We start from the raw sequence: 24,747 nt of genomic DNA on the forward strand, positions 1-24,747 counted from the left end.
CATGGCAGCAGGTTTGGACTAGGTGACCATTAAAGGTCCCTTCCAACCCAAACTCTTCTATGGCTTTATAATTCTATTATTTTTTTACACAGGCTGTTCTGGCAAAGCTTTTATATAGAGCTGGTCCACATTGTTCCACCCACATTAAGGGTTTTTGTTTAGGATTGTTTTTAATCTTGGGAAGAAGTTTTTTTGACCTACATAAAAAAGTTTGCTTAGAGCTCTTGCATCCTTTAAAATCACTCATAAAACTTAAAAAAAATTAAATTTTTTCAAGTCATTTGAAACTCATGTTAAAAATTTCGTTCTGGTTTTGTTGGTTTTCCTTTCCTCATCTCCTTTTTTTAAAAAAAACTCTAAGTAAAAAGCAGAGTACTGGGGGAGAAAGGAGTCATTAAAGAAAACTGAACATTTCTACTTGAAAGAACAAGAGCTGAACTGGAAAATGTTCTTTCAACTTAAAGAAAAAATCAGGAAAAAGTTTTTTTTTTTTTCTGAAGGGTAAATATAAACGTTTCCAGTGAAAATGTTCTGAGGGGAGAACTGTTATTTTGGAGCATTTCTCTTCCCCAGCCCCATGGGATGCCCTTAGTTGTACACTTAAAAATCTGAGCTGCACAGATCAGAGCCTGGGCTCCTCCTTGGGACTGTGACTTTCCTGCTGTTGCTTGGGGGGACAAACTGCCTGGGCTGGGGGGGGTCAGAGTGAGCAGGGGTTTGCTCCCAGTCTAAGGGACAGTTTTAACCTCTGGAGCTGGGATTTCACCCCTGGACAGGGCATGAGCACTCGCTCTTTACTGGTGCTGTGGGGGGCAGTTTGACACTCATGGAGCCTTTTAGTCAATCTGCATCTCTTCCTGCTGCACAGAGCTGAGCTCTCTGTGTGTGTGCATCACTTTTCCCTTTCCTGGCACCACATCCCTCTCAGCCTTCCGACACATATGTCTCTTGCTGGAATTTTTTCTCCCAGCCTCCAGCACTCAAGCAGCCGAGCAGCATTTGTGTGTCTCCAACAAGTAGCCACTGAGCCTGAGAAATGCATTAGCTGCCTGACCTGGTTCCATCCAGGTGTGAAAAGATGCAGTGGCTCTGGCTCTGCTCCACCTTTTCTGACCATGTGAGGAGAGGTAGAAGGCTTCTTCTCTCTCCACCAGTTTGCATCATTCAAGTGTATTAAAAAAAAGCAAACAAAAACCAACAGGATAGGAGTGGTGAGCGGATAGAGAGAGTGGAACATGGGGAAAGCTGGGCAGATTAAAAGGCATTTACTGAGTTTTCTGTACTAGAAATGAAAGAAAAACCCTTCAATTAGCTGTCTGCCCGAAGAGCTGAGCAGAAAGGGATGAAAGCTGAGATGCTTTCACAGGAGAAAAGGGAAATCACCAGCCAGGAGATGGTTTGTGGGCTCTGAGTCAGGCGGCGTTGTCAGAGGGGTGTTCAGGGTCTCGTTTTTCAAGGTGGGGAGCCTCCCTCTGTCCAGCATTTGTGCCTTCCCCTGCTTTCTTCCACAGCTCTCCTCTTGGCAGTGTTTCTGCAACCCTCAGTTCATGCTCAGAGTTGGAGCCTCACCTTGTCAAGTGCTGGTGCTCATGTTGGGAGCATTCAGCTTGTTTGTGTGTCCGGGAGGGTGATGTGGGTGCTGAGCAGCAGGACTACAGCTCATGGTCCTCATCCTCCTCACCCAAGGGCCTCCTGCCCCACACCTCTGTGCCCCATACAGCAGCACGCCCCCAGCCAGTGCTTTGGGTCACTTGTCACCATTTTGTAAAGCAAACAGGTCACCTGGGAAGGGAGGCAGCAGCTGTTCTGCTTCCTGGGGTTTCAGGCATCTGCTCCTTGCACACACACACACACACACACACAGGCTGCCTTTACCTAACAAACAATTATTTAACAAAGTATGCAAATAGTATAATTACTGTTATTTGTTTAGCTGTTATAAGTGTTTGAAATGTAAATGTCAGCTTTGGGATTTTTTTTGCAGGGTATGTGTGTGTTGTTGGCTTTCTCCCTCTCTTGTGTGTGCTCTCCCTGGATTGCAATTTGATGAATTTCTCCTTGTCCTAGAAAAAAAAAAAATCTAATGTGATTTCTCTGCGATTACAGCCGAAGACGCCGAAGTGGGGATTACTCACAGTAACTCCTCTTACTTAGCAGATCTGAGTGGGAGGCAGGATTCATTACACCGAGCAGAGAAACAAAGAGGAAATGTCTTTCAGCCGACTGCTTGTGTCTGCCGAGGCAGCATCCTCACCAGTGCCAGGGCTTCCTTCCCTGGAAGGCAGAGGGTCAGGCAGGGCAGTGACAGCGATGTCAGGATTTTGGCAGCAGCCTCATGGGAACCTGTTCTGGCCTGCCACAGCTCCTCCATGCACAGGAGGAGCAGCAAGTCTGAACTCTGATTTTCTAAGCAATGTTTTTCCTTCTGAAGGAGACATTACAGCCATCAGAACTGCTCAGAGTAGAGCCCTGGTACTCAGTACAGTGACATTTTCCAAGGGTGTGTCCCACCATCACCCATCCTGGCTGGCACTCAGCACAAATGGAGCTCTGAGGAGGTGGTCATCAGTAGATCACAGCCTGTCGCTCAGGAAATCAATCCAAGGCTTGTTACCATTGCCTCAGAGCCAGTCTGTACTCTCGCTCCTGACTGGCTTTGCAGTCCAGTCTCCCCAGCTGGTCCATGCTGGGGAGGCTGTCAGGGACAGCAGTGCCTCTGGAGCTGCAGCACCTCTCCGATATTTCACAGCATCCCATACCTGCTGGGCAGAACCCAGCCGTGCTTTGGCTTTAGAGCTTTCTCAGATGCACAGCTCCAAGATGAATCCAGTTGGATTCATCAGCTGGCAGCAAGCCTGGCACCAGCTTTTCCTTCAGTTGGCTCAAAAGCCAGTCCAGGAGATGGAGTGAAAGTGGAAAAGCAGCATTGCTGCCATATCCTACCCTCCATCCTCTGTGACCCCTGTTCATGCAGAGTGCTGGGATGAGGAGGTCATGGTTTCTATAGGAATCCCAGGGCTGTGAGAGGGTTAAGAGGTTTTCACCTCCAATGTGAACCAGAGGGACTGGGAAGAATGAGGCAGTAAACACAAGTAACAGCTCGGCCCCTGGAGGAGCAGGGAGAGCTTTGTGCCCAGCTCAGCACCAAGGGGTGAGCCCCAGAGCATGGTGCACAGCCAGGGCACTCCCTGCTTGTGGCAGAAGATCAGGATTTCTCCATGTGTAGATGCTGCCACTGGACCAGCTGTGTCTGTGCCCAGCAGGGATCTGCTGGCATCAGTGGCTGTGCTGGGGTGTAAGCCTGCACAGGGTGGTGGTGGAGCACAAGCTGGGCTCTGTGGCATGGCAAGAAGATGCTGAACCAGGCTTTGCTGCTGCTTCAGGTTCCCCCTGCTCTCTGGCAGGGCTCGAGTTGCTGGCACAGGAGCACTTTGGTGTGCTGGCAAAGTGCTGGGAGTTGGTTCATGGCTCTGACACGTTCATCTCCAGCTGGGGCTGTCGGTGCTCTCTGGACCAGCTTGTTAGTGCCCTGCAGGCTGTGCAGGTGCCTTCAGCCGTCAGCAAGGCCACTGCACCCACACTCCCACCATACCATGGGCTGTGGGGTGGAACCAGCAAAGCCATTTGGTTTTTAGTTGCAAAGACAGGAATCCAGTGACCTTTGGCAGATTTCATAGCCCAGCAGGCTCATGTAATTGAATCTGGTGATGATTTGTCATGGCTCTAAGCTTTCCCTATCTGTTTCATTCCTCTCTCCCTCAGTCTCTCTTGTTCCCTCTTTCCTTCCTTCTGATCTCATTATCTCCATGCTTTTCTCTTTTTCTCTCTTTAACCATAGCATTTCCCAGCATAGAGAGGTACCTCAGGATCTATTAATCTTTGAGGGATTTAGCTTTTGCCTGTCACAGTGTTTTCTCCACTTCACCTCCATTATCCAAGAAAACCTCTTTCTACCCATGACCAGGAGACCTGCACCTGCCAGAAGAATCCAGTCCATCCCATCATAAATAATGCATTGCTCTGGTCAGTACCCCCAAGCAGCCATGAGCACCAAATCCCAACTTTCCTCCCCCTGCCAGGTGAAGGTTGAAGTGACATTATCACTTTTATTGAAATTCGCTGGTAGAAGGCAGGTTCAATGCTATTAACATATTTCAATTCAAGCCATTCTTATTTTAATTAGCCTTAAGTAATTAGTTCTAATTCATTGCCATTTTTTGCTCTGCATATTTTGGGTTATTTACTTCCCTTGCTAAGTAACAATTTGAGGTAATTATGTGCTACTCATTCTTTCTATTTACATATGCTCACTCACTCAGATTTCCTCGTTGAAATTTCAACAGATCCTTTGAGTTCTCTCCTGAATTATTTTCTGAGTTGTCAGCGGTGTGGAAATTGTGGGGTGGAGAGAGAATTGCTGCTCTTCTTTGGACATCCCTGGTGCCAGAGGCAGTGACAGTGCTTGTGAGCACCTGGGCTGGCAACGGGCTGCTCTTGGCAGAGAAGGTCCATTGCCAGGCTTTGTTCCTGGGAGTCTGGATTCCCATATGAAAGGAGTTTGGGGACTGTATCCAACTCTCTCTGTCTTCCTCTTGGGTTGCTTTAGCCCAGATGCCAAAGGGACCAGTCAGTGTTGCCGCTTTCTTTCATTTTCTTTGTGAGCCAAAGATGCTCTGGCTTTCCAGAATGGAAATGCCCTGGCTTTCCAGAAGTACAGTGCCTCCATTGCTCCAAAATCCTGCACCCTTTCAAGTCCTGTAATTTTTTTAGACATTCTGAGTACTTTGAGCAATCTGTCATGTTTGTATTTATCAGTTTCTTATCCGGAACGTGCTTATATCTCAGCAACTATTTTTCTAATTCCTCTGAAGGACCATATTGTCTTCTTCTTTCCCCAACAACTGCTCCATAGCTGAGATTCTGAGGGCTGTGGTTCATCCATCTGAGGCTGTTTGCTGTTCAGCTGCTCTGAACCCATCCTTTTCATTGCCTCAAAACTTGATTCTGAGCAGTCTTAACATCTGCCTTCCTGCAGATCCTGCAAAAACGTGGATTTCATGCTCGTATGGAGTGTGTTTATACCTGTGTATACATGCCTCACAACTTTTAAGTGCATTATCCAACTCCAGCTGAATTTGATACAGGGTAGCAGTCTCAAAAATAGCAAGTTCCCTCAAGGTTTGAGCAGACAGGCAGAGGTAGAAGAGAGATGCCCTACTTCTACTGAGGAAAAAGCTGCCATGTTGTGCCGAGGCTTTATTTGATGCCGGTGAATCCATCTGGGATAGAGCACAAATCTTAGCACCCCACCCACAGGAAGGACTTCAATCAGCACATGCCCCTTCTCGGTGCCCAAGTCAATCAGGCTCAAAGAAAGCAGGATTTCATAGTCCTGGTGCTCATGGAACTACTTGTTTTGTGTCTTTTTTCAAGTAGCTTTTTCACTAAAATATTATCAGCCGTTTGAATCCATGTTCCATTAGCAAATCCTACTTGCTTCATGAATATGCACGTTCACAATGTGTAGCATTGGCTTAACTGCTCCCATTGAAGTTGGTAATAAAACTCCTGCTGACTTCAAAGAGAATAGAGTCAGGCCGATGCTGAGTGCTTTGGAAAATCCCACCCCTTGTTGTTATTTTATTCTTAACACATCCACTCAGGAGCCGTGGGATGAGGCTAAATACTCCAGAAAGAGTAGGGAAGGGAATAAAAAAATAAAAAAAAAAGAAAAGATCAAAGAGCCAAAAATGAAAATCCAGATTCTGAGGTAAATATTTAAGGACCTGCCTTTCAAGACTAGAAGTGAGAGCAGTTCTGCTTTTGTTTGAGGAAGGGTCACAAACTGCAGCCTTGAGGCAGGAGAGGCGCTTCATGTCTCACACTAAGGTGGAACTTCAGATCTGAATGACACAAGGTGTGGGACCTCCAAACTGTGCCAAGGCTACACATGATCAAGAGTTGGAGTCGAACTGATTCCTTAAATTCTGTCCTTACACTTCAATTTTCCATGTCTATAAGGGTCCAAAGAGGTTCTGGTTGTCTCTGCTGGCATCAGGACAAGGCAAAAACCCAAAATATCTCATGGGTTACCAACATCTGCAAGTGACCAGTACTTGATGCCACGGCTCCCAAACAGCCATGGGAAGGGGAAGGTTCCCTACTTCCATCCAATTTAGGGGAGCATTATGCATCCAGCTGCCTTCAAAGGGACATAAACATGCTTAAAATTGTCATACACAAATGATTTCCACTGGGCAGAACTCCCTTGGCATGAACACATTCTTACCTGTTTTGCTGAATCAGGGCACGATCTTCTTGCAGGGACTTTGTGTTTTAATGTGGGCTATTTTGGTATTTTCTTCTCCTAAGATTATTTCCACTGGAAACAACACAGTATTTTTCATTCCAGCAGTATTTTTGGTAACAGTTACTATTTCCTGACAATATGTCTGTATTTTAGGACAAAACCAAATTACATGTTGGAAGTGACTTTCCCCACTGCAGTTTCTCCAGCACTACTCACAAGCCAGTTACATCAAGACCATGATCTGGAAGAGGCACAATAGAGGCTATATTAAGTTTTATACAGACTTGCCATCAAATTACATGCAATAGCTACTTGATCATGTTATATCAATCCATTTTTGCCTGGCCATTTGGAAAGCAATTGCTTTTATCTTGATGGCTTATTTTTTAATTCAGACCTTGCAAGGATTTTACCAAGAGTTTTTGTCTAATGGCTGCAGAATTCTCCTGGTCACATGGTTTAGTATAATATGACTGTTAGTGCACAGTGGCATGATGAGGGATACTGGCAAAAAGAACCCTCTCACTGTAGTTCATTTTCATTGTTTTTCTGATTTTTTTTTGGTGTCTTTTACTATCTGCTCCTTGACGTCTATAAAAATTTTGACAGCAGTTAGAACTCGACACTGTAAAACAGGCTAGAAACTGCAACAAATATTTCCTTTTTTTTTCCTGCCTGCCACTGTGCTCCAGAAGACTGAATTTACCATCAAACTTCTGCAGAGTTAGAACCTCTCTTTTAAGCTTGGTAATAATAGATAAAATCCTACTCCCTGGCTGCAACATATAATCATTATTATCTTACAAATTATAAGTGCTTTGTGTAATCTTCAAGGCTCTGCTCCTAGTGCTGTGCTTTAGAAGAAAAGAGAAGGATCATAATTGTGGAAAATTGCATTTTGTTGCATCTTTTGCCAATTGCCTGAGATCAAAAGGGTTAATTTCCCCATGCTCTATGCCTTGTACAAACTTTGTATCAGTACAAATAACAATGGTGAGCCAGAACAGGGCTGAAGATTTATACTGCAGATTTTTCTTGTTGGTTGATTCCTTTAGCTTGGTCATGCAAAGAACCTAGAGAGTTTGAAAAAGTCTCCAGTTTGGATTAAATACAAATTATCCCTAATTTATTTCCCAAATATCTGTTGTTCTTCTGGTTAGTACTGTAACTTGAAGCTTAACATTCGTTTTCTCTAAAAAGTTTTGACTCAGTAAGTTTTATTATTAAAAAAGGCCTGTATTTTAAAAAAGTGTTTGCACTTTTTTTTGAAGTGCCAAAGAAATCTTGGATAACTGCAGAAGTAACCTTAAGAATGAGGGGAAATGATGAGGGAAGAAATTCATACAAATGCTGCCTAGCTGGAACCTGTGTACTTTGTTCTACATTGCAGTCTCATTCTGAAACTTATGTAAAAGCACCGTATGGGATGAAACTTTTAGGTGTATTAAACCCATCCCATAATGTTTATTTTTGTACATGGACAAGAGATTACAGCTTTTCCATTGAACTTCCAAAGTCATCATCAAAAGGGATCGTTACTTTGTGAGCACTTTGTAGTCTGGTATCTGTCCTACACTAGTTAATTCATGTAAATCTAAAGAAGTGGTTGCAGGCAGGATGGCATCAGAAATATGGAAATAGAGCATCTGGGTAGAAAGGGTAGGTTTTTGCAATGTTGCCATTGAAATTATTTTTTCCTGCCAAGTGAACAGATGCAGTGAAAACAGACAGTCTTATCGGCAGCCTTTCTTTTGGGGAGAATAAATGAGTGAATGATCTATCAAAATATTTTTTTCGTTTGATTAAACAGATGATATTTATAGCATTTCTAAATATAAACCAAACTGAGGCGAAAAAGAGGAAGGTTCACAAAGAATGGCCACTCTACAAAGTCAGGTGCTGTTCCTGTACCCAAAAGTATTTTTAAATTCCTATTTCTTCACCTAAGCTGAGTGAATGCAGTTCTCTGCACTCTGAGGGTGTTTAGCAGACTTACAGTCCTGATGCTCATATTTTAGTCTGATGCTGTGGGCTGCAGACATGTTTGCTTTTAGATTTCCTTTTGTTTCACATTAGAATAACAACAACATACCTAAGGGTTTCAAGAGTCTGGCTTTTTCTTATGTTGCAGTACAGGTTATGGAATAAACAGCTGGAAAGGCTGAAAATTTAGCAATGAGATAATAGAAAAATTTGTACCTTGCAGGAAAAGACAAGATTTTGATGCTTGGGTGCATTCTGAATAGAATATTAAGTTATTATTAAAATATACTTCAGGTTAATTTTAATGTCATTTAGATATGAATGTTTAAAGATGTTGTTATGTGATAAAAATAGAAATGAAAAATTCTCCTGAAGTTTTGCAAATGAAATGTTTGATTTATCAAAACATTCTTAATTCTTTTAAAATGTGATTTTGCCCAAACGAATTCATGTCCTGAGAAATTTCAGCTTTGTTGAAATGCAACTTTCTGCTGGGAAAGTGAACTAACACCTGACCAGGGCTGCTTGGCTGTGGAGCCTGCTGGTCACATTTAATTCTTTTCCCAAAAATTACGTGGCTATTAATCCTTTGACCATTGGTATGATACTGTAATGTTGGGCTTTTTTGGTTTTGCCTTTTTCCAAACTGAGCTACATCTTCTTATTAAAATAATTTTGCATTTACTCTGAAAAATTTCCATATTTTTGTATTTTATATAAACTCCCTTGTAATAAGGCAAGGCAAACCCTTTTATCTTGCTTCCACTTTCATGGAAGTCTCCTTTGGCCACTTTTATTTGTGATTTTGCTTTTTCCCTTGATTATGTGTTGAGATTTCTGTTAGACTCTTTAGCATTCTGTCCTGCTTTTGGATTACATTGTTCATCCTTGGAGCTTGTTGTCTCTGTGTTTCTTTATCAAGGGAGGCAGCTTTATCATAAATGTATTTTCTTTACATTTTTAGCAATCCCAAAAATCATCCTGAAATAAGAGTTTTCCCTGCTTAATGTAAGATTTCATCATGAGTAATCCTGAGTCATTTAATTTCATATCTTTTAAAATGTCTTTTCTAAGATGGTCAAACTGACATTTGTCAACATAGTATTGAGACTAATACTGTGTGTTCCCTTTTTTCCAGTGAACAATCTGAACCCAAAAGATATCATTATTTGAGTGCTTTGCTCAGAAATTTAAATGCTGGTATGGAAGATGATTATTGACTTTTCACTTAAATGATGTAGTCTTCTGCGAAAACCTATTTTCCTTATATATTCACCAGCTGTATTGAAGAACTAGCATTTGGCTAGCACTTTTCATAATTTTAAATAGAAAAATCTCTCATGCGCTGGCTGTCCTTAAGAGATCTCCAACACTTCCCTGTCACATTAATCTCTTTTTAAATAGAGGAAAATTGAGGCAGAGATGTAGAAATTTCTCCCAGGAAACTCAGTAGTTAGGCAGGAAGGAGAAAGAGAAAACAAGTTGAAAAGGAGAAACCAAGCATTGGTGTCTGTCCTGCTGGACTGTCATATTGTTAAGTGAATCTGTTCAATTCACAGGAGGGTAATTTACATCACTTAGGCTCTAAGAATCCTGTGTGTTCCATGTTTCTGGATGGACAGATGGATGGTCCTTTCACATGTCTGTGTTACTTTTGGTATCACACTGTGAGCAGAAGGTCCTGCTCTGCCTTGTCCTGAGCACGTTCTCATGAGCACTGCCAACAGCCTGTTAAATATGGATGATCCTTCTTGATTTTCCAGATGAGTCAGGAAAAAGCACTGGGAATTTTTTCTCGACAGGTGTAAGCCAATTGCTGTAGAGAATTGAAGTCTCCAAAGCATTTCCCTGGCCCCCAAGGAACCCTTTGGCTTCCAGCCATGGGCTTTTTGTCATCAGCTGCATCCTGTTCCTGGCAGTAGCACACCCCAGGAAAGAGCACAAATCTCTCTCCTGAATTAGCACTCACAATTCTTTGCCTCATTAATTTTATCCCCACTCTTCCTCCACATTTGTTGGCTTTGGAGAAGGGTCCTGACAGAGTTTTTGCAATTAGTGTGCCCCGCTCAGAACCAGTTGCAAACACTTCCTTTGGAAAGCTGTATGTGGACAGCAGTCTGGCCTTCCTCTGGGGACTTCTCCTGCCATTTAGTTCCCTATTTGATTCTCTCATGTTGATCTTTGAAATGGCAATGTCTGGTTTTCCTGTAGAGTTTCTGAATCCTGAGTCCTGGGTTTTGCACAGATAACCACATTTTATAGCAGGAATGGAATCTGGAGAGGTTTTGGCAAGGTGGCTCTAAGAGGTGGCTTAGATGGCTCTAAGAGGTGGCTTAGATGGCTCTAAGAACTAAAACCTGAGCTGGCACTAAGAACTTGGTCTTCTGGGAGGACTAAAACTGGCTCCCACTGAAGTCATGGAAGGTAATAATCTCATTTATTTATGGAAGACTTTTAGCAAGAAGCCTCCTAGAACAGAATAAGGCTATTTGTGCAGTGTGGATTATTTTCATCGACCCTGGACTATGGCAAAACAGAGACACTAAACCTTCTGTCTGCAAAATAGCTCTCAAGGTTGTAGCCAAACCCTCAAAATTGCAAGACATGGCTGTTCAAGGCTGGGATGATGGGTAGAAGAATACAGGTGATGTCTCAGAAATAAATTGGTCATTTGTAGAAGTTTGGAATTGCTAATCTCAGGAAAACCCAAGCTCAGTAAAAGGCTTTGTCTTCTAGGAAGGCTGCACTCAGTCGAGAGACTGGTCCCTGCTTTTCTCCTAGGACTGCAAAATGACAACTTTCAGGTCACACTTAGAAAGCAATTGGAAGCAATCTGTATCTTTTGCATGACATAAAAGAACTAGAGGAGATTTTCAGGCACCAGCGTGTCCTCAGGTCTTCTTTAAACACTGAGATCACTCCAGGGTGTGCTTGTGGTGATTTCCCCTCCTCCACCTCCTGTCTGCTGAGGGAACTTCTTCTCTTGTGTGTGTTCACTCTAGGTGTTGGCCAAGTGCTCCCAACCTACCACCATCATTGGCACAACTTGAGTTGTGTTCTCTGGTGGAGCACTCCCTGTTTCAGCACGAGAAAGGTGAGGTGTCTAGGCCAAGTTCATCATCCAGACTCCACAGTCAGTGGAGAAAGTTGAACACCTCCAGAGTGTAATTCATCCCATCCAAAAATAGATGTTTAAGACAGGAAGAATGAATCACTCTCTGGGGGCTGGTGCACGTCTCTCTGTTCACTGATGATAAAAGAAGTCTAGACAATTACCTTAACCTAGACATCCAGCTGTAAGACACCTTCAGCTGCGCGAGATCGAGCTGTGCTTTCAGGTCCCTAAGGACCGATTTCCACCCCCCTGTTCAAATGGGAAGTAGTGTTCTGATTTCACAGCAGCTTTCAAGCTGAAGTCACTGACAATCAGAATCTCAGCGAGCCACATATGGCAGTTTTACCATAACTGAATAGCTTTTTAATGAAAGGTTTTTTCACCCTCAGTCCCATCTGGGAGTTATCCATGAGAAGTTGATGGTGTTTTGAGGAATATTTTTTTCTTTTACTTGCTGAACCATTGCCAGCATTAAATATTGCTGCATAATTTCCTCCCAAGGAGTCTGTTGCATGTAGATAATATTCAAAATGTGGTCCCCATTGATTACTTTGATTGAACACATGCCACACATGATGTTCTCCATGAGCCGGAGCACAGCTCCTCAGATGGTGCTTGCAGACACTCTCATTTGTGAGTTCATTTCTCGTGGTCTGAAATTCATCTCTCATCTTCTCTCTTGCCTTCCTATGAGCTCATTTGCTAAACTATTTGGGGAAAGGCAACAGGGAAAGGCAGCAGATGACTGCAGAAGGCAACAGAGCACCGAGATGATAAGGAGCATCCACAGAGCCCTGGAGAAGGAAACCATGGTGGAGGCAGCTGAGAGGAGGGAAAGCCTCCAGCACTGGACAACCAAAGAGCTGGAGCTGCCAGTCCCCAGTCCATCACTGCAGTTCCTCACTGGCCACCTTGCCCCATGGAGGTGACCAGTGCAGGAGCAAAGCTGGCAGAGCAATCCAGGGCTCTTGGATATTGGCTGCTCCCCATTCCAGCCCACCACTGGGAGCAAAGCCACCTTCAGCTTAAGAGACCAAGGAGCAGGGGCCAGCACAGCCCAGCTGCAGCCCTACGTGGTTGTCCTTGCTCCCAGCACAGTGGTTCCTGTTGCCATTGACTGCAGAGCAGACAGGTGAGGATGATGATGTTTCCAAGGGGACAAAGGGTTCCCTGGCAGAGGTGGGCAGATGTGTTACTCCATGGGCAGGGTGAAACGGTGGAGAGGAGACTTCAGGGTGCCAATCTGTGATCCTAAAGCTTCCACACCAAAGAGGATAAAAGGTTTGGAAACTACACAGCTTTGGCATCTCTGCAGAGTAAAGCACCTCAGCTCGCCTTGAAATATGTGAAGATTTAATTCCTTTGACTTTCACTTTTAGATTATTTTTTGCCTGTGCTGTTTTAAAAGGTCAATTCAACATAGAAGTGCAGTCTTCAAGGGAAATACTTGGAAAACATATTGACCAATATGGTTAATGGAAAACATTCCTTTTTTCAAGATGTCTTTTGTCTCTCTCTTTTGGAAGACAGCAGGAAGTTTGGATGAAGCCTGAAATGTTTGGGGCTTTTTTTGTTTTGTTTTGTTGTCAGTTTGTTTATTTGTTTTCTGTTGTTTGCATGTGTATGTGAATTTTCTAGCTGCCAGAAAAAATAAATTGCCCAGTGATGTTACAGGTGCCTCTTTGCTTCCCCTGCCAAGACATCTGCCCACTGCTGCCTGCAGGAGCCCTCAGTGGAGTCCAAGCTGGAGCAACGGATGTGTTTCTCCCAGGGAGTTCCCTGCTTCATCCCTCGCTGTGTCAGAGCTGAACACATCCTGCCAAGATTCAAGCAAAATATTCCAGAAAAGGTTGAGCTATTCACCGAGCTCAAACTATTGTACAAGAAGTACCCTGGAGCAAAAAGAGAGCTGCGAGACACCATCACACCGAGTCGCTTCCCCCACCCCGGCAGGCACCATGCCGTACCAGACAAACTCCTCCAGATAGGATCCAGGCAGAGATGTTTGCTTAACACAGCAGCTCTTTGAAAAGGCAAATAAATGGACAGTGAAGCTACACAGACGTGTCACTGTGCAGCGATTTCCGTTTAGCATTTACGTTTAGTGCCAGGAAACCCTGACTCATGAATATGAAATCAGAAGGAAAGGAAGAAAGCAGTTGTTCATTATTAGAGCTTCGAATTGGGCATGTGGTGGAAATTAGTGTTTAAAAACATGCAGGTTAAAAAGAGAGGGGCTGGCTCTGATGGTCCAGGAGGCTTGAAGAGCCTGGCTCTTCAAGCAGGGGATGTGCTTCTGTGGGGGTCTCTCTGCTCTCGGGCTTTGCCCACGGGGAGTTGCTGCTAGAGAAGAGCCCTGGAGCTCAGGGTTACCATGATGAGGCTCTTGCCCATCTTGAAGTGGGGGAAAGCCCTTGGAAATCCTCCAAATTTACCTTGAGGTAATGGTGAGGAAAGGCAGGGAGGATGAGCCGCCTAATTACCAGAAATAAGAGAAATAACTGAGAGGAGCCTCCAGGAAAACACATCAGATAGAAATCCTGAGGTCCCTAAAGGAAGCTCACCTTTGATTGAGACTCAGTGGGGTAAAAATGAAAGAACTCACAGCCCTGATGCTTCTGCAGGTGGGGTGCCTGTCTGTGCCCCTCACCTGCACTCTAGAGCTGAGAAAAGCCTCTGTGAGCCTGGGGTGAAGCTGGCTCCCTTCAGCACAAGCTATCTTCCTCCCAGCCATGGGTGGGACACCCTCCTTCTCTCTGCACATATTTCACCTCGAGAGAGAGCTGAGCTTGTTCTGCCAAGGAGGGATGTGGGTCAGAATCACAGAATCATAGAATATCCTGAGTTGGAAGGGGTCCAGAGGGGTCATTGAGTCCAGCACCTGGCCCTGCACAAGACAACCAACCCCAAAAACCACACCAGGCACCTGAGAGTAGTGCAAACTTTTCTTGAACTCTGCTAGGCTTGGTGCTGCAAGCACTTCCCTGGGAAGCCTGTTCCAGTGCCCAAACACCCTCTGGGTAAAGAACCTTTTCCTAATGTTTCTAATAACAGCAATGCTATTGCAGCAAGTATTTTTGATGGTACTGGGAAGGAAGAAGCAAATGAAGACATTGCTGCGGGGTAGCAAGGGCTTGTTTTCCAAAGCAGCTCCTTGCATCAAACCCTGGGAGCAGCTCAAGGCAGCAAGGAAGTGTGTCATCCCCTCCAGTGCCTTCATTTGAAGCTGCCCAGCTGTGCTGTATAAGTACCCCTCTGTTTCCTCGCATTTTGGGTAATTCCAGCACCCTTAAAATATGACAAGAGCTAATCTGTCAGTGTGGGGCACAGCAGCTCACAGTTATAGCAAAGCATTTGGCTGATACCCCTGGCCTGGAGGATGCAAGGTGCCAGGCAGGAGGCTGGACAGTGGGCTGGGTGGGGAAGTGCCCGTGGGACCGAACAAATCCAGCCAAGTGTCCCCGTGCCACCTCTGCCCCCAGTGACAGCATGGTTGGATCATGGTTGTTTTGCAGAGCCAGGCTTTGCCCCAAGGCCAGGCCATGGGAAGCTGCTGGCAGGGCTCTGCTGCACCCCATGCAGCTGTGACAGCTTCAGAGAGTCGTTAGCAAGCAAGGCGCGCTTGACGTGAATAATTAAAATACCTGCTGTGCTTTTAAATAGTTCAGAGCCAGCCTTGGAGCTGCATGTGTGAGCGATGGCTGCTGTCTTTGGAGGAGGCCAGAGGAAAGAGGAGGGCTGATATCCAGTGGAAAATTCAGGGCTTGATGCTGCTTGTGGCAGGAGGAGGGATGATGCTGGCAGCTTCCAGAGGGATGCAGGCAGTCCCTAGCCCTGAGGGAGACCGGAGGCTGACACAGCTCTCCTTGCTGATGAGCAGACATCACGGCACAGAACTCTCCAAAGTCTCTTCTCTGCCAAAAATTTGAGCAGCAGTGGAGCTCAGCACCCACCCTTCTAACTGCCCCAGGGCTCTCATGCTGGTTCAGCTCTCCAAACCTGTGGGATGAGAATGTGGAGCAGCAGAACAGGGACAGCCCCACAGCCTTGGGGATCTGTCAGCACTGGCAGCATGGGGCCCCTCAACTGAGCACACACAGGTGGGGTCTGGGGAGGATGCACTGTCTTCTGCAAAGATTTCCCCAAGATGTCAATTAGACACTGAAATCAAAACAGTTTCTGCATGAACAACTAAGAAAGAGTTCCCTGCAGTCTCTCAGCAGCCAGACTCCCTCTGTTCCTACCCCCAGCTGCCTCAGAGTTTGTATCAGAATAGCCCTGAAGGTTTCCATGCCCCAGCACGGAGGAGCTTCATGGAACAGGGGAAGATATCAAATGCTGTGGCTGTGTCAGTGCTGCTGGAGCATGGAGCTGGAAATCATCTTTTCTCATGAAAAAATGGGTTTCTGGGCAGGGAATGGAGGGAAAAATGACATTCCCCATGAGTTAGTTTCAGATTGAATTAAACCATTGTTTGAGTATAGATATATATCTTTTATATCTATATATATATATAGATATTTATTTATATCTATTTTTCTGTGGAGAGCCTGGACAATTCCAATTCAGGATCACTGTGCAGTCATTTTTTTTTTTCCCCTCTTTTTATTTGTTTAGTTCAGCCCATGAACCAAAAAATTGGTTATTTTCACAGCTTTGCCATGAGTACCTCCAGGGCAGATAAAAGCAAAGTTTTTACTAGAGATGGGGAAAAGAAGTCTGTTTGGGGACTGGCACGGCGAGGAGAGAGAGAGAGCTGTGAGCTGACAGCTTTGCAACAGTGTGTGAACATCATCCTGATGTTTGGCCCATTCCCTGGTCCCATGTGGGGAGTGGGAGCTGCCACCTGCACCCCTTTCCTGTGGCCCTTTGGCCATGAAAGGCCAGGGCTCCTGAGCTGGAGATCAGCAAATTAGTCTTCTTCTCCCCCACTGCAGAACCTTATCCATCTAAATATTTCCTTTAATTTAGAGCCATGTAGAGTTTGAAAAGCCCTTCAAGTTCACTTGGGCTGATGAATTGGTAATTGAGTGTACCTGGATGTTGTTGCCGGCTCTGCCTCTCTCTGCATTTGTATCAGTCCATGTTTGTTTTCTCCAGCTGTAAATCACTCAGAACTTGGAGAGCCTTTTATCAAATCCTGCAAGGAGCCAGTTGTTTTCCCTTTCACAAACCCATTGCTAATGGCACGTGGAGCCACTGTCTTTGCTGTTCATTTAAGAACAGTGAGGATGGTATTTAATGGGAAGAAAAAAGGGAGAAGGAGAAGGGAAAGAATTGCTCCTGCCTTTCTGGAGTTTGCTCCTTTGGTCTAATGTCTGTCCCATTGATCTCCTAATGTGCTCTGCCTGGAGAGCCTGATTTATTGTCCCACACTCCCTTATCCCCCTGGGTGTTACAGCACACGTTGTTCTCAGCTCCTTCAGCCACCATTGCTGCCAGCCTTGGTCCAGCCTCACCAGTGCTTCCACCTCCAGGGCTGCTCACCTGTGTCCCTTTCTCCACAGCCCTGGCCAGCACTGGGCATGGAGATTTAAGTAGGTGGTTTTAAGGGTTTAAGGGAGTCAGGGTCATTATCTTAAGGTCTCCAGGTTCTCCAGTGTGTTTGGTGCCTCCCTCTCCAGTGGCTTTGACAATATCTGGCCCTCTCCATCAGTTCCAGAAGGACCACAGCTGGCTCCCTTCCCACATTGCCCATGTCCATGGCTCAGTCCAGTCCACGTGCTCCAGCACTGACAGCTCTGGCAAAAGGGAATTTCAAACAAGAGAGGTAACAGTCTGATTTGCATTTCTTGGAGCTGCTCTGATCCCTCACCCAATGGAAGGACTGGAGGAGCAGCAGCACGTGTCTGGCATAACCCAGCCACGCAGACTGTACTTGAATGTAGATTTTTCAATGAACTGTTACGTTGCTATTTGCTCAGTGGAAAAAACCAGCAAGTTATATCCATTGACAAAGAAATGTGAGGACTTTGCAATCTGTGTGTGAATGTTTTGTGAGCATAAAATGAAGTTTGCCAAACGATTATTCATTAGGAATTGTTCATTCAGCTCTAATTGCTTGGGTCTAACTGTTCTTAGAAGGACTGTTGTGACATCTTTGTAATATGCAGTTAAGGTCAGAAAAGCGTTGGTAGAAATTACTTCACGTGAAGTCAAGCTTTTCTTTGGGTGTAACAGGGCTATTCCTGCTTAGCTTAGAAAGAGCAGTAAATGATGCTGCCTGGTTTCTTGTTGGGCCTGTGCAGCCCAGTTAGCTAATGGAGGGTGAGTGGTGCCTTATTGACTCCCACTTTCTCTGTGGAAGGAGTAATTAAATTCACCTGCAGAATCCCCATCTTATGCATAGCAGTGAGCAACTTCCCTGCATCTCAGCTAACTAGATTAGAGATTACGCATGCTGATGAGACAGCACCAGCTAGAAAGGGTCTGGCTTGGCTTTCAGATCCCAGCTGTTATTTGCAGGACTTACGCTTAGGAAAAGCATCACTTTTTTTTTTGTTTGTTTTGCTTCTAACCTGACAAACTTTGTCTGGAAACCCAGAGGAACAAGCACCAGGGAGCCCCACCGTCTGTCTTCCAGCAGCATTTTCTGAAATGGAACAACACTTTAAAGTCTTGCCAGCTCAGCCTTTCACTTCACAGAATATGTGCCTGTCTCTAAAATACCAGGTTATTTTCCCTTACCCCCATAATATTCCCATCCAACATTCACTCTCCTGGAAATCACCAATCCAACGTTCACCTACCTGCATTCAAACCCCTGGCATTGTTCTTGTGCTACTGCCCTTCTCCTTCCAATTTAGAGATTATATTTCATAACTGACCTCCAACTACCTATTGCCTCCCCGTGACACTTCACCCTTGTCTGCCTGATTGATTAGTCTATTATGCTCTGCACTCTTCCTGATGACTTACAGATTGCCTGGTATCTGTCACAGGCTTCCTTTTGTTCTCTAATATTCTTGGAGTTTTGGAGCACCCTCCGGCTGCCATTCTCTCTCCATATTCCCTGGCCATCACCTGCCTCTCTTATGAATGTCTAGTTTGGAAAAAGGAAAAGAAATCTTTTGCAAAATAAGCCCCTGCCTGCTGTGAGTTCACACATAGGCTGGTAAAACACACTTCTAAGACACTGTCATTTTCAATGGGGCTCTTTATTTCCTTTGCACCAATTGGAGGTATAAAAATGTAACTAGATCAGGCTGTGATCAGTGACATGGCTTGGAAGGCAGCTTTCCCCAGCAGATTTCCTCACCTGCATAAGTCAATGAAGCAGTGCCACAGAGGGAGCAATGTTGTGTTTAAAGATGTGTGTGGGTAGGAGGGTTCTGCATCTGCTGGGGGAGAGGTCTGGGACGTGTCCCAGATCCATCCATCTCCCTGTGCTTGTCAGAGGTTGTCCAGCTCTCTGATATTGTTCCAGGCTTGTCCCAGCTCTGTCCATCACTCTGACATTTAATTAACTGCCCCATTCTCCTGGATCTTGCACTGGATTTGTGTTGTCTTTCTGAAATACCTCTTAGGTCATGTCTGAATATTACTAACGGGAGGAGTAACAAAATGGTTGTCACTAATATTGCTATTATTGTTACTGTGTAGATGATAATAAAACAAGACATTGAATATCACAAAGATGAGTACTGTTACACTCAGTGTCACTTCTTGCTGTACTGGTTGTCTGGCATCACAGGTGAGCAGGAACTGACAGCAGTGGGAAGCAGAGGGAGCCCTGGCCAGCCAGGCATCCAAAAGTCATAGAAAAACAATGAAGGTGTGGGAACTGACCACTAAGAGCAATAAAATCACACTTAAGATTTAAAAAGACATTTATGGGACCAATCTTCAGGTGTAACAAAGATTATTAAACTTACTAAAACCTGCACATGCTGGGTGGCTGGTGCTGGTGGTGGCAGTGGCTCCTCACTCCTCCAGGAGCTCTGCCTTGATGTTTTGTACCATCTGCTCTGGGCAGACCCAGAGCTACCCATCTTCCTTGCATCTTTTTCCATCCTTGTCTGGCATTTGTCCCATTCTTTTTACTTCAGTCTCAGGTCCCCTTCCAGAATTTCTCACAGTCCCAAATTCACTGGCAAGTGGATTTCTTTTCCCTTTTAGTTACTCTGTTGAGCAGCTGCTCTCATTTGGACCTCCCTGTGGTCTTCTTCCCCCTCACCTCTGGTCACTGTTGTCTCTGTGTTTGATCCATGGCTTAAGCAGCTGTTCTGTCCCTGGAATGGCTTGGTATTAATCAAGCCATCAATCAATCTTTTATCCCCTTTGTTGAAACTCCCTCTTATGCTTTCTCTTTTATCCTTGCAGTTTAAAAACTGGGCTTGGTGAGCACCTCGTGGGATCCCGAATGCCGTGTCCAGCGTGCCTCCCAGCCCCTGAGGACAGCAGCTAGGAGACATCCAGGGCTGTGCCTGGAGCCAGCAGCAGCACACAGGCTCAGAGGTGAGGGCTGGACCGTGGCATCTCCGGGGTGAGACAGCTGCCTGTGGGAGAGAGCCAGCAGGGATGGAGCACATCTTTCTGGAGAGGGCTCCAGGGCTGGGAAATCCTCCCTGGGAGTGGCTGGTGAAGGGGAGCCTCATGGCATTCGTTCCCAGTAGGAAAGAGTGTGATGCAGACACTGACAGCGAGCCAGGGTTGTGTTTCTCACATTGCTGATCATGGGGTGGGTCCTGGTGGGACTTTTCTCCGCGTGCTGACCTTCCTGGGGAATCCCTGAGCAGCTGAGCAGTGGCTGCTGTGCTCCTGAAAGCGTGGTAGCAGTGAAAGTTATCATGGTTGCATATTTAATTTTTTTTTTTTGAAGGCTGAATTCACATTCTTCTTTTGAGATTTAGGGAATATAGAAAAAGCACATTCTTTCTCCCCTGAAGAAGAGAAGTGCCTCCACCCCAACTTCTACAAAATTCTGTTTTAAAAGCAGAAAAAGAACATTGGGTTCATGTTGGAGCTGTAGCTCAGTTTTCTAAGACCAGATTTTGCCCCATGTTCCCTGTTCAAATGACTATCTCTGCTGGGCACTTTGAAATTTTCTCCCTCTTCCTCATCTCCACCTTGACATTATGAAAAGGGTTTTCATCAATCCATTGAAAGAAGGAGATAACTTTTGTATAAAAGTGCACGGTTGACAGGGTTGAGGTTTTTTTGGGTAGTGTGTAATTTTTTATTTTACACTGTTATTATTTAAAATATGCTTTCTAAGAGGACAAAAGGGAATAGCTTAATGGAAACAAATTTCTGTAGAAAAAATGTGCAGCTGGATAAAAAAAAGATTATTTCTGTTATTGCTTGGTTAGACAGGTGAATTTTGAATTTGAGTACAAAAGGTGCTAAAAAGTATGCCTTAACTTCTCTTCAGTGTGCTGTTGAGATTGAAAAGAATAATTTTTGGAGAAAAACTTTTCTCTGAGCCTCTATTTCCAGCATTGTCAAATCTTTAGCAGCGGCCTTTTCCCACAGCTATTATCATGTTTTCACCTTTTCTTCTTCCACCTCACTTGTCCTTTTTTGAAGAAAATGCAGTGCTGGTGAAAGGCAGGCAGATCTGTGGGCTGGAACTGATCTGGAAGGGAGGGACAACAGAGCTGGAGGGGCACAGGCATCTCTGGAAGCCAGACCAGACCAGGGATGCAGTCCCAGGGAAAGATGGACATCCTGGCCTGAGGGAAGTAATTTTGAAAGCATCTACAAGCCTACAGCCCTTAAGACCACCATTCCAAAATGACTTTTAACCAATTAGAACCTAAGCATCAATGAAGATAATCAGAGCTTAGGTGCTCAGGTCCCTTGGGGCAGACACAAATATCTCAGCAATGCAGACAGATAGACAGTTTGCCTGTCCAGATGGATCCAGACCCAGAGCCAGGCAATGAATTACAAATATAAGTGCCAAAACAGCAGGCTTGGGACACAAAGGATAAAAGACAGTAGTGTTATTTGAGCTGATAAGCCCTGCATCTCGTCTGGAAGATGCTGGAATCAAAGGCTCCTGCAGGGATTTCACAATGGAGCGTTACACCATCCAGCACTGAGTTACCTAAGATGTAAAATGGGCCTTGCAGAGAAAGCTTCATGCCTGCCACAAAGGAGCAGAATAAGAGTTTGTTTTGAGAACTATTAGGCTGAATAATTTGTGGTTGATCTCCATGGACACTGCGAGATATTGCTCCCAACAGAGCAGTGATTGCCATTAGTGTCTCAGCTCCCTGCCTTCGTCCTCCTTTTTCTCCCCAGCCTTTGCAAGGGCTGGGTCAAATGCTGCCTAGGCAGCATGAACAATATTTCCTTCTTTTTTGGTAACCATTGTCCCTTCTATTCATTCCTCAGAAGCTTCTTCACAAGCAAGAGGTATTTTCAAGGGCTGTAAGCATTCATCTCAATGTACATTTTTATGCCTATTCTCCTTGGAAGAGCTGGAGAACTAATTTACTTTATTAGACCAAATGAAAGGAACTTGTGGAGGTAGCCTTGTGCAGGAGGTCAGGGAGCTAGAGAGGAGAGACCTCTGAGACTGCTGTGGAATTTCTTGCAGGAAAAAAGCAGTTTTTGCTGCTTAGATTGGTGCTGTTCTTCCTTGCATTGTGCTGGCTCCGTTTCCAGCACTGAGTGATGAGATCTTCTGTGTGATCCCATCACTGCTCCAGCCACAAAGGCTTAGGAGCAGTGACAACTGTAAGTACCTTGGATTGGCAAGCCTGGAGGTAGCCAGGCTCACAGCACTGAGCTGCTCTGCCAGGGAGGAGGTGCCCAGAGGGCTCTGGTGAGGGTTCCCACCACGGGGAGCCCCAGCCAGCCCATCCCCGGTGACACCCGAGTGTGCAAACCCTTCTCCAAGCAGCTTCATGCAGTGAGCAGATGACTAAAACCCATCTCCTGGGCAATTCACTTCATTCATCAATTAAATTGTTTGCTGTGAACGGTTTGGCCCCATCCAGCTCCAGGATTTCAGCCTTGTAATTTTGCTGGCAGAGGACAGCCGTGCCATGTCCGTGAAATCTGCCTGCCAACTGCTTCCCCTGCTAAGCATTTTCTAGGCTAACGATCCTGAAAACCTTGCCAGCAGCCCCAGCTCTGTCCCTTTCAGGGCAAGCCACTCATTTAAACGTGAGCACATCTAAATGACTCCATCTGCTAAGTGACGCTGGTAAAGAAAAGGTTATAGCAGGAGTTAGTGCTGTGTCCTCAGATTGTAACCCTGTTATAAAATGGGCTGGGAGAACAAGGGACTGTGAGGAGCTGAGGCTCAAAACCACCTGGGTGACTGTCAGCTTGATTTATTTTCTTGCTCATTAGATAAATTAGAAAACTGGCAAAAGAAATCATCTCCTGCTCTCAGCTGCTTGGTACCCTGCCACGTGGCACAAGATGCCAGCTGCAGGGAGATGCAGCTCCTTCCCACACCCCTGTCCTCTCCCCAGGGACACAGGATGGGACGTGGGCCTGTTAGTGCCACATATCTCGATCATCCTGCCACCCTAAACCACCTCACTGACCCATCTGGCCGATTGCTGGCAACCACTGGAGTTTCACTTTTCTCCAATACTGTTGATTTTTGAAGAGCAGCTATTTTCTAGGTGAAAACAGGATCACCAAATATTGCTTTTGAACACTGGCTTTGACCCCAGAACTTCTTGTTACCCTCATTTCACAAATCAGACAAGCTAGAGCAAAATAATCTGGTTTGTGGCCATCAGACAGGACCTGCTGCCCTTCAGAGATGTTGTTCAACACTTTGATCTCGTGGCTTGTGACCAGTCTGCCTTCAGCAGCTGTTCCCTTGCTTATGAACCAGACTAATTTTTGTCTGTCAGAAGGATGAAGCTTAATGGTCAGACTTGATTTAAATCCCTGGATAAAATGCACTGTCTAGGAGGTCAGGCTCCATTTACAGCACCTTCTAACCTAAAAACTCACTGAAATATTCAGCCTACATAACCAAAGGTTGAATTTGGATCATTTAAGCTATCCTCAGTACCTTTAGCTGCGTCTGGTGCGCTCCTATAGTGCGAAACGAGGCCACTGTTCTACACATTGTATTTACACACGAGGAACAGCTTCCAGACAGGATGAGCTATTAATGCACTGCAGTGCATTTCTCAGCCAACGTGGAGGAATCCCCGCTGCAAACAGATGCTGAACCCAGGGGAGAACCAGGGCAGGACCTCCTGGGAAGGAGACCTGGGGCTTCCCAGCGCCAGTGCAAGGAGCGGAGAGGACAATTCCTGCCCTGTGGATGATGGCTGGAGCAGATTTCCTCTGCTGTCCGTGCTCTTTTTTCTGTCCGGGGCACTCGTGCACTGCCTGCACAGGATCCTTGTCGCCCTGTCCCTGGCAAGCATTGGGCCACACGTGTCCTGGTGGCTCAGTCCCCTGCCAGGTGTGTGCCCATGTGTGCAAACACTGCTGGGAGGCCCAGGATGGAGAGACAGGGCTAATTCCTTCCTGTCATATGCAAGGAATCGGCTTACAGCCCGGAGCTGCGATTACACTTATCTTAGCCTGCATGATGCTAGCCACATCCTGAAATTACCCGGATTTTTTTCAAAATCCAGGTTTGTGGCTTGGACTCACCTGACCAACGTGAGCAAACTCCAGCCCTGCTTTCAACCCCAGCAGGTTTGGGGCTGCGGGTCAGTGCAGAAGTTGGGCAGTGGATGGAGATGTGCCTGGGTGTGATGCCCAATCCACCTGAAATGGATGGAGTCCCACACAGAGCGACACCAACAGCCCCTTCCCAGCCTCTGTGCAGAGCTGATTGCTCAGGCAGACTCACCTGCTGGGATCCTGGCAGATAACATGCCTCTGGAATGGCCAGCCAGGGAGAGATGCTGTCAGGCAAAACACGGAGTGAAATGTTTGGCTGCCGGGATTAAACTGCGAGTCCCACCTGTCTGCTGTGTGACATGTGGCACCGCACCCTCCACCCCTCCCCATTCCCCATCACTGCCTGCCAAGCCCATCCCGCTTGGAAATTAGAGTGGGGAAATCAAAGTCCTTCTCCACCCACTCCTGCTGTGCCTCTCAGCCACTGACATTAACACCGAGCTGGCTGACATTAGCCTTGAATGGATTTTAATAACCCCCTCGTGAGCCTGAATTACCCACTCAGCGTGAGGGCCACTGTGAGTTTGGAGATCTGGTGATGAGCAGGGCATCAGGGGCCAGACCAGCTCCCCAGGCTGTGGACACGGGGCCAGACCCACTCCAGGAGCTGCAGTGGCTTCTGCCAGTGGCAGCTGCTGGTGTGGAACCCTGGCTGTTGCCTGGCCCCTGGAGAGCTGCTGCTCTGGCACCTGCTGCCCACAAATGTCCTGCCACCAGCAGC

General features: G+C 45.8%; 1 protein-coding gene across 2 annotated transcripts in view; it reads left to right on the forward strand.

Annotated features, from left to right (window-relative positions):
- Positions 1-24,747, forward strand: part of ELFN1 (extracellular leucine rich repeat and fibronectin type III domain containing 1) — a 102,025-nt gene that overhangs the window by 36,949 nt on the left and 40,329 nt on the right. For both annotated transcript variants that reach the window (XM_088064071.1, XM_088064070.1), the window contains exon 3: positions 19,731-19,865. The gene's annotated coding sequence lies outside the window, so the exon portion shown is untranslated. The remainder of the gene's footprint in view (positions 1-19,730; positions 19,866-24,747) is intronic.

Source organism: Pseudopodoces humilis, chromosome 18, assembly GCF_049639895.1.
Source record: "Pseudopodoces humilis isolate 2021_Gansu_Grassland_sample_001 chromosome 18, ASM4963989v1, whole genome shotgun sequence".
Taxonomy (NCBI): domain Eukaryota; kingdom Metazoa; phylum Chordata; class Aves; order Passeriformes; family Paridae; genus Pseudopodoces; species Pseudopodoces humilis.